The sequence below is a fragment of the Dermacentor albipictus genome, chromosome 1, assembly GCF_038994185.2.
Source record: "Dermacentor albipictus isolate Rhodes 1998 colony chromosome 1, USDA_Dalb.pri_finalv2, whole genome shotgun sequence".
Lineage (NCBI taxonomy): Eukaryota > Metazoa > Arthropoda > Arachnida > Ixodida > Ixodidae > Dermacentor > Dermacentor albipictus.
The window spans coordinates 130,703,223-130,715,651 of record NC_091821.1 but is presented as its reverse complement, the minus strand read 5'-3'; the positions used below and the strand labels follow the sequence as shown (position 1 = coordinate 130,715,651).

The 12,429-nt window shown below is 49.4% G+C and overlaps 1 protein-coding gene across 5 annotated transcripts in view; it reads right to left on the bottom strand.

Moving 5' to 3' along the window:
* The window catches only part of MYPT-75D (Myosin phosphatase targeting subunit 75D), a 410,236-nt gene that overhangs the window by 219,582 nt on the left and 178,225 nt on the right, over positions 1 to 12,429 (bottom strand). For 2 of the 5 annotated variants that reach the window (XR_010562829.2, XR_010562828.2), the window contains exon 1: positions 10,966 to 11,109. The exons of the other annotated variants lie outside the window; for them this stretch is intronic. The gene's annotated coding sequence lies outside the window, so the exon portion shown is untranslated. Of the gene's footprint in view, positions 1 to 10,965; positions 11,110 to 12,429 lie in introns of those variants that run through there. 5 annotated transcript variants of the gene reach the window in all.

Sequence of the window (12,429 nt, the reverse complement as noted above, 5' to 3'; positions counted from 1 at the left end):
GTTGGCGTTTAATTGTGGAATTGTGCAGCGTGAATTAATTCCACCTGAGCAGAGTGTCAATCAACATTTTTACTTAGAGGTATTGAGGCTATTGGGAGAGCATGTGCAAGGGAAACACGCAAAATTGTCAAATTCGAGTGACTGGTTTCTCCATCGCGGCAGCGCACGGGCTGTCATGATTGGGGGCTCAATCCCTTCGTCCGTGGTCCTTTGCCAAGATTGGAGTACGGCATGAATTCGAAGGTAGCTGGCCCATGCCGTCGTCCAACTTATTTACGCTGAGATCGTTGATGAAGTGAAGAACTGCTTCTCATCGAGAACGAGAAAAAAAAGGGGTTTATTTACAGAAATTAACTCAGTCTAACATGACTGTTTGAGAAAAAGAGTATTAGTCCAACAGGACTGCATGAGAGAAGTGACTCAGTCTAACATGACTGCTCAAGAGAAGTGTCCAACATTCGCACAACCACAGTTTTTATACACTCGATCCGCCGGTCCTACGACGCGGCGGCTGTTCGTTTACACATCACCAACTCGCAGCTGCTCTGAAGACCAGTTTACAGACACAAAGGCACACACATTCCGTACACAGAGGCAACCGCACGGGGTGCCGTTCCGGGAAACTGTCGTTGTCGATCGCGCGTCGCTCATTGTTCCGAGCCACTTCGAACCGTGAGAAGCACAAAAATAAGTCGTTCCCGCGGCAGCTTGACCAGGCGGGTCGAATCAGCTCCGCGTGGAATCATTGTCCACACACCGAACTCGTCCCGTCACAATGTCGAAGGGGCTGGAGGGAGGCGGCGGATTCCAGCGCAAAGGTCGCTTCTTTGAACGCCTCGCAGCTGCAGCGACGGAGAGGGGGAGGTGCGCGTCTTGCACCCCTTGTCGTAATCGGGTGGCAAGGTGGCAATGTTGTTGCGCAACTCGCCGTTCTTGACAGCGCCTCCATGGCCCGAAAAGTCTCGACTGTCTAGCGCTGACAACCGCTAGGCAGGAAGAGAACGGCTGCTGGTCAAGGGGGGGATTGATGTCTTGGCTCGCAGTGACCACCTGTGCATTGATGTCACCGCCCCAAAACATCCAACAAGGACAGGCAACTGCAAAATGAACCCCACAACACGGCTCTGCGCCGAGATGACGTGCATTGGCTCTCACTTTAAACTCGCTAGGCTTCAAAAAAAACAACAACAACATAAGTGCAGAAGCAAACAAAAAATGCTGCATTTCGCTATGCCAATTTCTGAAGCAAATTCCTGCTGACAAATTCAGCAATCATGGAGGGAATCCTGCTAAATGAGAGGGGATCTTCTTCGCTTAATAAAATTAACACTAGTAACCCTAAAATTTAGGCGGGACCCCCAAACGCAGAATTCAAATTAGCCTGCTCAAACCATCCGCATTGCTATGCAACTTTCCCTTCTTATATCTAACGGAGAAGTTGTACTCTTGGAGAGTGAGGCTCCATCGGAGCAAGCGGCCGTTTTTGTGTGACATTTGATTGAGCCACATCAGAGGACAGTGGTCGGTCTCGAAGATGAACTTCGCTCCGTACAAGTAACACGACAACTTCTGGGCGGCCCAAACCAAACAAGCGCATTCCTTCTCTGAAGCGCTGTAGGCTTCCTCTCTTACATTTAGTTTACGGCTGGCGTAGAGGATAGGATGCTCCTCGTTATCGTCGCCGACTTGACTAAGTACCACGCCCATACCTCTGTCGCTTGCGTCGCATTGAACTATGAATTCCTTTGTGTAGTCTGGCGCGCGAAGCACAGGGCGAGAAACCAATAGCGTTTTCAAACTTTGAAAAGCGTTCTCTTTGTCCTTATCCCAGTGTACGTTACTCGGTGCTCCCTTTCGGAGGGCGTCTGTTAATGGACTTGCCAATTGCGAGTAATTCGGAATGTACCGTTGATAATACCCCACAAGTTCCAAAAATGAACGAACGTCCGTTTTCGTGCGCGGCTGAGAAAATTCTCCAATCGTAGCTATTTTCAGCTCAGCCGGCCGTCTCATGCCCTGACCAACAACATGGCCCAGATAAGTAACCTGCGAACAACCAAACCTACACTTTTCCGCTTTCATCGTTAAGCCGGCTTCCCTCAACCGTGAGAACACCTGTTTGAGGTGCGATACGTGTTGTTCCCAGCTGTCCGAAAAAATGGCTACATCATCAAGATAAGGTAAGGCGAACTCCTGAAAGTCTTTTAGGACAATATCCATTAACTTAGAGAAGCTAAACGGCGCGTTCTTCAGCCCGAAGCTGAGTGCGAGAGGGCGAAAAGTGCCTACAGGCGAGATGAATGCAGCATAGCGGCTGGCACTTTCTGAAAGGGGAACTTGCCAGTACCCCCGCACGAGATCTATAGTTGAAATGTATTTAGCAGCGCTAACTCTTTCAATTCGTTCCTCAATGTTGGGTATCGGGTACAGCTGATCCCTAGTGATCGCATTTAACTTCCTGTAGTCAACACACGGACGAGGGTCCTTGTTAGGGGTTTCTACGAGTATTAGCGGTGACGTGTAGTCACTCTCAGCGGGCTCAATAACTCCCAACTCTAGCATGCGCTGTATCTCTGCCTCCATAATCTCTCTCTGTCTTGGAGACACCCTGTAAGGTTTTGATCTTACTGGTTCGGTAGAGGTCAGCTCAATTTCATGCGTTATCAGTTCGGTTCTACCCGGCCGATCGCTGAATCTGTCGAGATATTCCCCTAACACCCCTTTTAGCTCATCTAGCTGCTCGGGTCTTAGAGCATGCGAGCTTACCGAGTGTTCTACTACTTCTTCTAGGCCGATTTCAGAGTTGGAGGTTGCCCTATCCTCCTTAAACTTGGTACCGATGCCATCCGGCTCTTTGACAGTATAGTTAACGACTCCGCTCCGCTCTACATACGGCTTCATCAAATTACAGTGATATATCCTCACTTCCTTCCTGCGACCGGGCATTCTCAAAGCATAGTTAGTTTCTGAAAGTTTGTGCAACACTTTAACGGGCCCGTCCCAGTGAACTTCAAGCTTGTTCTTTCTTGAAGGTTTGAGGATCATTACCTGGTCTCCGGCGTTAAACGTACGAAGCCTCGCATTCTTGTCGTAATAGAATTTGGCGTTCTTTTGAGCTAGTGCCATGTTCTTTCCGACTAGTTCTTGGGTTGCGCTTAGCCGTTCCAGTAAATTTAGCACGTATTCAACCACGGTTGGACTCTCCCCTCTTTCCTCCCACATCTCTCTTAACATTCTCAGTGGAGACCGGAGTGTCCTCCCATACACTAGTTCTGCTGGTGAGAACCCTGTCGCCTCATGTGGAACCGTTCGCAAAGCAAACAAAGTTGCCGGCAGATAGTTCTCCCAGTCCTCCTTGTGCTCGTAACAGAGCGCACGCAAAACTCGCTTAAGCACCGAATGCCACCTCTCTACACTGTTTGACTGAGGGTGATAGACAGAACTGTGTATTAACTTTACCCCGCACTTTTGCAAGAATGTGGAAGTCAGTGCGCTCGTGAATACTGACCCTTGATCTGCCTGAATTTCGGCTGGAAACCCAACTCGTGCAAACACTGTCAAAAGCGCGTCTACTACTTCAGTGGAGCTGAGCTCTTTCAAAGGGATTGCTTCTGGAAACTTGGTAGCCGGACACAGCATGGTAAACAAGTACCTGTAGCCTGATTTTGTTTTTGGAAGAGGCCCTACCGTGTCTATTACAAGCCGTCTGAAAGGCTCTGTTATTAAGGGCACTACCTTCAGTGGAGCTTTCCAAGTCTCTCCTGGTTTACCAGAACGCTGGCAGGCGTCGCATGATCTTACAAAGTTTTCTACATCTTTGAAACAGCCAGGCCAGTAGTATTCCATAAGCAATCTTTCCTTTGATTTGTTTATGCCTAGGTGGCCGGACCACCCATTTCCATGACAAAGACTCAAAAGGTCCTCCCTATACTTAGTAGGTATGACTAACTGATCTAAAATCTTACCCTTTCGATCTCTGTAATGCCGATACAACAATCCTCCTCTCTCATGTATCGTTACGTTGCGCCTAGCAATGCCTTCTTTAGCTGTGTCACGTAATTTAGCTAAGCTCTCATCATTCTTTTGCTCGGCTGCCAGTGACTCTCTATCCACGCGTAAGAGTTGATCAAAGTTCTTTGAGGCCGGTGATAATAACGACCCTGTCTCGCTTGTGAGCGCGTCTGCTTGCTCTTCCTGCAGGCTAGAACTCTGACACTCTAGTGCTACGCTCTCATTGAGCTGGTCAACTGGCAGGCTCTCCTCAACTGTTCTTTTGTCCCTCGGGCCTAGCTCGGATTCGGGTATTGAAGCTATCCCCTTTTCTGCTTCAGCTGGAGGAGCTTGAGCATTTTCAGCCGAAAGCGCCGCGATCTTACGAGCTTGGCCTCGGGTCAATGCCTGTACTATGCCCTCTCCCAGTTTGAGCCCTCTGTCACGCAGTAACTGATTCGAACGATTCGAAAAGATGTAGGGATACTGCAGTGACAAAAATTTGGAAACTGCAGCCTCAGTCTCTAGCTCCCCGAATGGTCCACTGATTTTGACTTTGGCCATGGGCAGACACACGCTGTGTTCTTCAACAACCTGTTTTATCCATGCTACTTCTCCGGTGAAGTCATCTACCATCACGTAGGACGGATGGACAATGTCCAGCGTGGCGGCACTGTCTCTTAGCACTCGGCATGGTTTTCCATTAACTTGCAGGTCGTGGAGATATGGACTTAAAAGTTCCATATTCTCATCCTTTTCCTCCACGTAGGAAAAAACTACGCTAGGCTTCTCGCAGTTTACAGCTATATGTCCCAGTTTGTGGCATTTGTAACAGCGAATTGGTCTAACAGATTCGAATTTTCTTTTCTGTTCTTTTTGTGTGGTTTCTCCGTTAAGTTTCTCCTCGCTCTTTTCTGCGGGCTTTTCCGCCATGTCTACAGGCTCTGATCGTCTAGTTTGCGCACCCTTTTTGAACGGAAATGGTTTCCGCGGTCCATTTCGACCGTCCCAGTTTCCCTCCTCGGCGTTCAACTTTCTACGGGTTGCGTACTCTTCGGCTAATTCAGCCGCCCTTTCCACAGTGTTTACATTACCTCTGTCTTGCACCCACAGTTTCACAGCTTGGGGGATGGTTTTGTAAAACTGCTCTAGACACATGCATTCAATGATCATGTCTCTGCTGTCGTACGCTTCCGCGCTTTTAAGCCACTCGACTAGGTTGGCCTTTAAGCTATATGCAAACTCCGGATAGCCCTCGCTATCTTTCTTGCCTGTGCTCCTAAACCTTTGCCGAAAAGCTTCGGCTGAAAGGCGGTATTTCTTCAGGAGACTAGCCTTAACTTTTGCATAATCATATGCATCCTGCACACTCAATCTGGCGATTACTTCCGCCGCCTCACACGGCAACATAGACAGCAACCGCTGTGGCCATGTACTCGGGCCGAAGTTCATCTTTTCGCAAGTCCTTTCAAAATTGCATAGGAACAAGCCTATGTCGGTCCCGACCTCAAATGGCTTTAATAGCCTGTCCATGCGGTACGATTCTGCCTCACTTGATCGTCCCAGAGCGCCTTCACTTCCTTGAGACATCTCCAAACGTTTGCTTTCAAGTTCCAGTTGCATTTTTCTTAACTCGCGATCTTTATCGCGTTCCTCCCTTTCTTTATCGCGTTCCTCTCTCTCTCTATCCCGTTCCTCTCTCTCTCGTTCTTCTCTTTCTTTTTCCCGTTTCTCTCTCTTTTTGAGAAGTTCCAATCCCATTTCAATATCTTGCTCACTGGCCTGATTGGAAATTAGCTCCAATAATTCCGATTTGAGCATTTCCTTGCGTACATCTAGGCCCAGTTCCTCACCAACAATCAACAACTCGTCTCTCAGCAGTGTCCTTAACTCCATGACTGCTGCTTTACTGCCTTGATTCTGCTCTCTAAATCTAGCTAGGAAAACACAACCTAGCTAACACACAACAATCTAGCTTCCCTACTGTTCTAAACAGAACAACCAAAAAATGAAGCCTAGAGAGTCAAAGCAAAAACCAAGCACTCACCGCAGATACAGCACCATGTCGCAAAGTCCATCTCACCGCTGTCAGCCAGTTGTCATGATTGGGGGCTCAATCCCTTCGTCCGTGGTCCTTTGCCAAGATTGGAGTACGGCATGAATTCGAAGGTAGCTGGCCCATGCCGTCGTCCAACTTATTTACGCTGAGATCGTTGATGAAGTGAAGAACTGCTTCTCATCGAGAACGAGAAAAAAAAGGGGTTTATTTACAGAAATTAACTCAGTCTAACATGACTGTTTGAGAAAAAGAGTATTAGTCCAACAGGACTGCATGAGAGAAGTGACTCAGTCTAACATGACTGCTCAAGAGAAGTGTCCAACATTCGCACAACCACAGTTTTTATACACTCGATCCGCCGGTCCTACGACGCGGCGGCTGTTCGTTTACACATCACCAACTCGCAGCTGCTCTGAAGACCAGTTTACAGACACAAAGGCACACACATTCCGTACACAGAGGCAACCGCACGGGGTGCCGTTCCGGGAAACTGTCGTTGTCGATCGCGCGTCGCTCATTGTTCCGAGCCACTTCGAACCGTGAGAAGCACAAAAATAAGTCGTTCCCGCGGCAGCTTGACCAGGCGGGTCGAATCAGCTCCGCGTGGAATCATTGTCCACACACCGAACTCGTCCCGTCACAATGTCGAAGGGGCTGGAGGGAGGCGGCGGATTCCAGCGCAAAGGTCGCTTCTTTGAACGCCTCGCAGCTGCAGCGACGGAGAGGGGGAGGTGCGCGTCTTGCACCCCTTGTCGTAATCGGGTGGCAAGGTGGCAATGTTGTTGCGCAACTCGCCGTTCTTGACAGGGCTCGCAATGCTTTGTCTACGACGTGATAGCTTCTCAAAGGTTGGCCGGCGCTCCCCACACACTCCTTTCATCGTACCAAGCTCCCTGTAATTTTTATTATCTTTAAAGAAAAAAATCTAATAAATGAATGAGATTCGCCATAGTGCACGAGGTGAAAACAACTTTGCAGGGTGTAGGAGTTGAGGAGGACGTCGGGATGAAAACTTGGGAGGTTTATTTACATTATTTACAGTGAGAGTCAATTAACAGTCTTAAAGTCATTACGGGCCGGCAGCAACTCGGACGCTGCGGCCAGTGGCAAGAAGTTCGAAAGCGAAGAATCAGGGAATGCTCTAGGAATCCTCTGTTGCTGCTCCCAGTCTTCGTCTTTTAAGCCCTTCGGTGTCTCGAAGACACGTCACGTTCGCCCAATGGGAGAGCCCGCTCCGGTGACGCCATTTTCAGCCAATGGTAAACGCCCGTGCGATGGAGTCACACCCGGCGAAGAGAGTCGCCGCTTGGTCCCCCTGCGGTCTTGCCTTGCTGACTTGCAATGCGCCGTCACAATAGATGGATGGGGGCGACGCCGTCAGGTTTTCACGGCGCATTACAGCCGCCTTGCTTCGGGACCCACTTTACCCGCAACAGTGCCAGGCTCTCGCTTCACTTTCGGGAAGTGTCAAGCAGTGAATAGCTCCGCCTGCGGCACACGAAGTGGGGGCCGCCAACTTGTTTGCACGTGCCGCGCCTCAGGAATGTGGTATCCGTGCTTCTGCGCTCCTTAATTAGCTGTGGTACGATTCGATGTGGTCTGGGGAACTCGAAGTAGGCTCAGGAAACGGTCCCGTATCTAACAAGGGGTCACTCAACAGCATTAAGAATGAGTTCCGGAGTTGCTTCGAACAGTGGGAAAAAAGGTTGGACAAGTGTACCGATTCAGATGTAGATTGTTTTGCCAGGAACAAGTTTTTTTTTTCTCTACATTTTTTGTTATTTTTACTAAATGAAAAGTATTTTGTTTCTTTGCGGGCGAGGGGGGTCTTTGTAACCGAATTTCCGCGAGCTACTTATGTGCTAGGCTGCAGAACAATGGGCCACAAAGAGTGCCTTCTTCCGTGCATTACTCGGCAATACTGACTGTACATGGATAAAAGCAAGTTGACGTTCTAATGGCGCACTGTGCTCAGCCACAGAACGTCGTGGGTGGCGGCTCAAAAGAAGTGCGTCTTGGAGAGCGAGCCGGCTTTAAAAAAAGCAAGACATGTTCCTTCATGAAACGCTGAAAAGGTTCCACGGAGCACAGCTTAGCAAGCGGTCCTGGATCAAAGGGGTGACGTATAAATCCACGCGTGCACACACAGAAGACACGGCCAACTGTACACAAACGTGCAGCCTACTTATACAGTGCCTCACTGCGAAAGTCAAGTGGATGATCTGTGACTCCCCTCTAGTAACAGGTGCCTCTAATTTAAATTTTCTGCGTTTACTGAACAACAGGAAACAGGGAAAACTCTACAACGTAATAATGAGACGATGTCCAAATTTATAGTCATCTTGTTCGTAAGAATCACCCGCGAAAAGTACGTATAATATTCAACATGACATGTCGGCAAGTCCATTGCCAAAAGTCAAAGGCAACGAAAATGTTGACGCATGGGAAACACAGATAAGCGGGAAATAACATACAGCAGAAGTTTAGCGCGCGCCCATCTATTATAATAGTGTCAACCATATGCCGTAGAAAGTGTGTGTGTAGGGGGGATGACATATTAACGCGTATCCTTTCTTCGCAACGGGTTTTCCTGTTTTCGTTTGCTATCGGCATTGTATGCGTTATCACGCTTTCAATTCTGCGTGCAACACGCTGGCGGTATCAACTTGTGATTACGTCACGAGACCTCTAGCTAGCGCAGATGAAACCCCCACATGTACACGATGATTGCAGCGCATTGTCGAATCGTCGAGAGTTGTTCCGAAAGAAACAATGACGCTATATATACATAGCGGGCCGATTACAAATGATTCGGTCCGCGTCGACCGTGCTCTCGGTATCATCGCTGCGGAGTTGGGACATTTCCGTTCGCGTGCACGAGTTCGTCCAATAAGCAGTTCCCGTTCTTGCGTTCTTTAAGTCCCCTACGTGTCAGAGGTCATGACTTCAACGAAACGGGTCGCCGCGTCTCACCACAACTTTTTTTCTGGCACCCGAGCGCCGCTAACGGCCGCGCAAGCGCTTCTGGGAAATGTGGGTACGCCACAGAGACGGGCCTTCGCACTTTTGGTTTCCTCCTGCTCCGTACGAGCAGCTGCCAGCAGCAATAACCGAAAATTAGGCGTAATAAACAATGTGCAGATTGAATACTTAACCCAGCAGCAGGTTCCACAGCTGCAGAGGCAACTGTCAGGTAGACTTGTTTAAAGTTGCGTTTTCTACAAGTGAACATTATCTGACTTTTCAATTCGAGGCGGAAGGAAAGGAGTTCGCAGCACAGTTTCTCGCACGATGCGCTTTCTTTTTTTTTCTTTTTTTTAGACCTTACATCAATTCATTTCGTTATGTGTTTATTGTGCGGTGATGTAAAGCGCATAGTTTCATAGATGTCTAGCGCCACGTCTGAGAGTGAAATATGAAACTTTTTAATGGGATCCGCGATGTTGCGCAATTGTTCTGACGAAGCATATTGCTTAGCTGCGATAGTTGATTTAATCTTTGCATCATGACTGCGTATAGCACGTGCGTGCTTACAAATGTAAGGAAAACACGCTACTAACATGTTTTATGTAGCGCAGGTGGTATGATAGAATTTTAAAGAGATTGTCACCGCGAAGCTGCGACCTACTTCACTTGTGACCAATGCGCTCAAATGAAAACACGATTGCAAGCTACTACCTTGATTCGGTGGATCGCGGCAAACAAACGCAATCATGGGAGTACCCGGGGGATAAATTCGACCATAGCCCAATGTTTGCTCAAAATTACCAGCAAATCCGCGAGCACTCTGGCCGTTGGTAAAACCTTACAACGTATATGCGCTTCTCCTAGACTCCCGTGGTAGCACAAGAGTCAGCACCACCCTTTTTTTTTTTTTTAGGAAACCACGGCCTCTTTGTTTACGCGCCGGGTGTAGGCGATATGTTTACGGCGGTGCAGCTCTTCCCGAAATGGCGGTAGCTCGGTGTATACCGCAAAGACTGGGTCATTTCTTTCACATTCCTTGCCTAGAGATACAAACGCAGATGCTTGCGGGCATGTGTTCGGCAAGGTGTTACTATATCATGCTTACGTTCCGTACACGTGACTGCTAACAGGCATTTTCATTCGCGCAATGTTTCTCGTGATTCTTTCCATCGCCAGTACTAGCAGCCGCGTCATCCTATATGTGCGATCACGACCGGTACAGCACTGACCACACAGGCCTCTAGAACTGCGCCATGAAGCCGCCGAAAACCACCCGCGCGGTTGTCTGTCCCGCCGCTTCCTCGGCGGTGGTCACGCGCACGTACTGATACATCACACAGGCATAACACTGCACGGCGCTTTGCAAGCCACCAACAGGCACTGAACTTGGACGCAACACGTACGACCACGCACAATAGGCCTTTTTTCACGACATGCGGCCCTGACAATCAGGACGGCCCCGCCATCGAGGCAACACGCTTTCGTAACCTTCAACGATCAGAGTCGCACGCTACGGCTACCTCATTCAAGCGTATACAGTGAAGCAAATAGTTGTCACCATGTTTCACACCACGAAGCCCTGTAAATCTTCAACGTACCTTTCACTTATTTCCCGCGAATCGAACAACCAGTGAAGAACTCGGACACAGCTGTCTCCTTGCTCGTTTTCAAGAAAAACCCTCAAAGCTTCGAAAAGGGTCTCATCTCTTCACACAAGCAGAGCGAATGCACGGTGACGGCAGCCACAAGCACGGAGCAGCTGGGAGCGCATTCCCGCGCACCGCGTGGGGCGGCGAGAGCACCGCCAGCTACGGAATTCACACGCCTTCTCTGTACGCGCAATCTGTTTACGCCGAGGAGCGACCTTGACCCCCTGTGCGAAGACTCATTCAACCGCGGGCCCGCACACACCGAGGGAAGCCGATTTCGAAAGGCAACTTCGCACTTACATGTGGAGAGGTGGGCCGGTCGAGAAATCCGACTGGTGGGTATCGAAATGAATCCGCGAGTCCCCCGGCGACGGCCGTATGACGGCGGCGGCTTCGGCGAGCAGGGCGCCGCGAGAAACGGGGTCCCGAGGAGGCACCGTGGGGCCCGCCGCGACTGACGACACATCGCGACGGCCAGGCGGAGACGACGACGAGCGGAACAAAGGTCAACCGTGCGAAGAAAAAAAAACCGGGCCGACCGGCAGAAGACAACGCCAGTGGCGACAACCAGGCATGGAGAATAGGAGAGAAAAAAAGAAAAACGCGGGGGGGGGGGAAGAAAACGACAAAGGAGAAAATGAAAATTAAAAAAAAGGTACCGGCGGCATGGAAGGCTCACCGCTCGGCGGCGGACGAGAGAGGTGGCGGACACCATGCTGCAGCGGAGGGAGAGAGAGAAACAAAAACAAAGAAAGGTAACACGATAAGAGGGAAACCAGAGCGCATATCCATCCCCTTGATAAAGCTCCGCAAGAGGAAAAAGAAATAAAGATGGGGGGGGGGGCAGAAAAGAAATAAGGTCTCCATATATCCACACGAAGAATCAAGGTCACCCCTTTCCAGACATCCGCCGAAACAGTGCAAGGTAAAACGGACACACGATTTGCTATATTATACGCGCGGGACGTGCCTTGTGTTTTTTAATTCTCTCTTTTTTTTTCTGAGGTCGGGAGTATACACTACACAGGGCGTAGAAAAGAGCGATCCGACTTAACTGATACTGTTCAATTCGTGGTCACGCTAACGTTAGTGAAACGGGGTCAAGAACGGAGCGCGTCTGGGTCAACCCCTGTGGCTACATTTCTACAAAGAGACATCTTCGAAAATCGTGGTCGAGTTATCGAGAATATCCCGATTCGCCGTCCTGGGAAGGAAGGAGCTGACGTTCTGATATTGTGCTGCAATTCGACCTTGCAGGCATGGAGATGTCTAAACGTTACGCGAGCACAAGCTGTCTACGCGGCGCGCGCATACTACACGGGGTGTCCCAGTTAACTTGTTAAACAAACCAAGAGCTCCAGAGAAATCGTACCGACTGCATAGTAGCGGCAGTCATGTGTACTTACAGCCAGCCTTTATTTTTTCATCACGAAGTATTAATTCATTGCTTTTAATTAGTGAGCTTTTTATATTTAAGTGTGCCTGGTTGTTCTTCCGTAGAACAAAAGTCCGCGAAATATGAAATAGATGCGCGCTCACCCACCGCTACAGCAGCGCCTCCAAGCAACCTTTGAAAAATATACGGCCGCATTCGTTTATCGCCGCATCGTACAAGGCTCCGTCATGTAGGATGGCGCAAGAGGTCTCGCGACCTGACCAGCGTGGTGTGATAAGCCTCAACATCTGCGGATACAAGAATGTTGTGCTCGATCATGAGGCACTCGGGATAGCTTTAACCTTCACGTATCATGAAACAAAGCTACA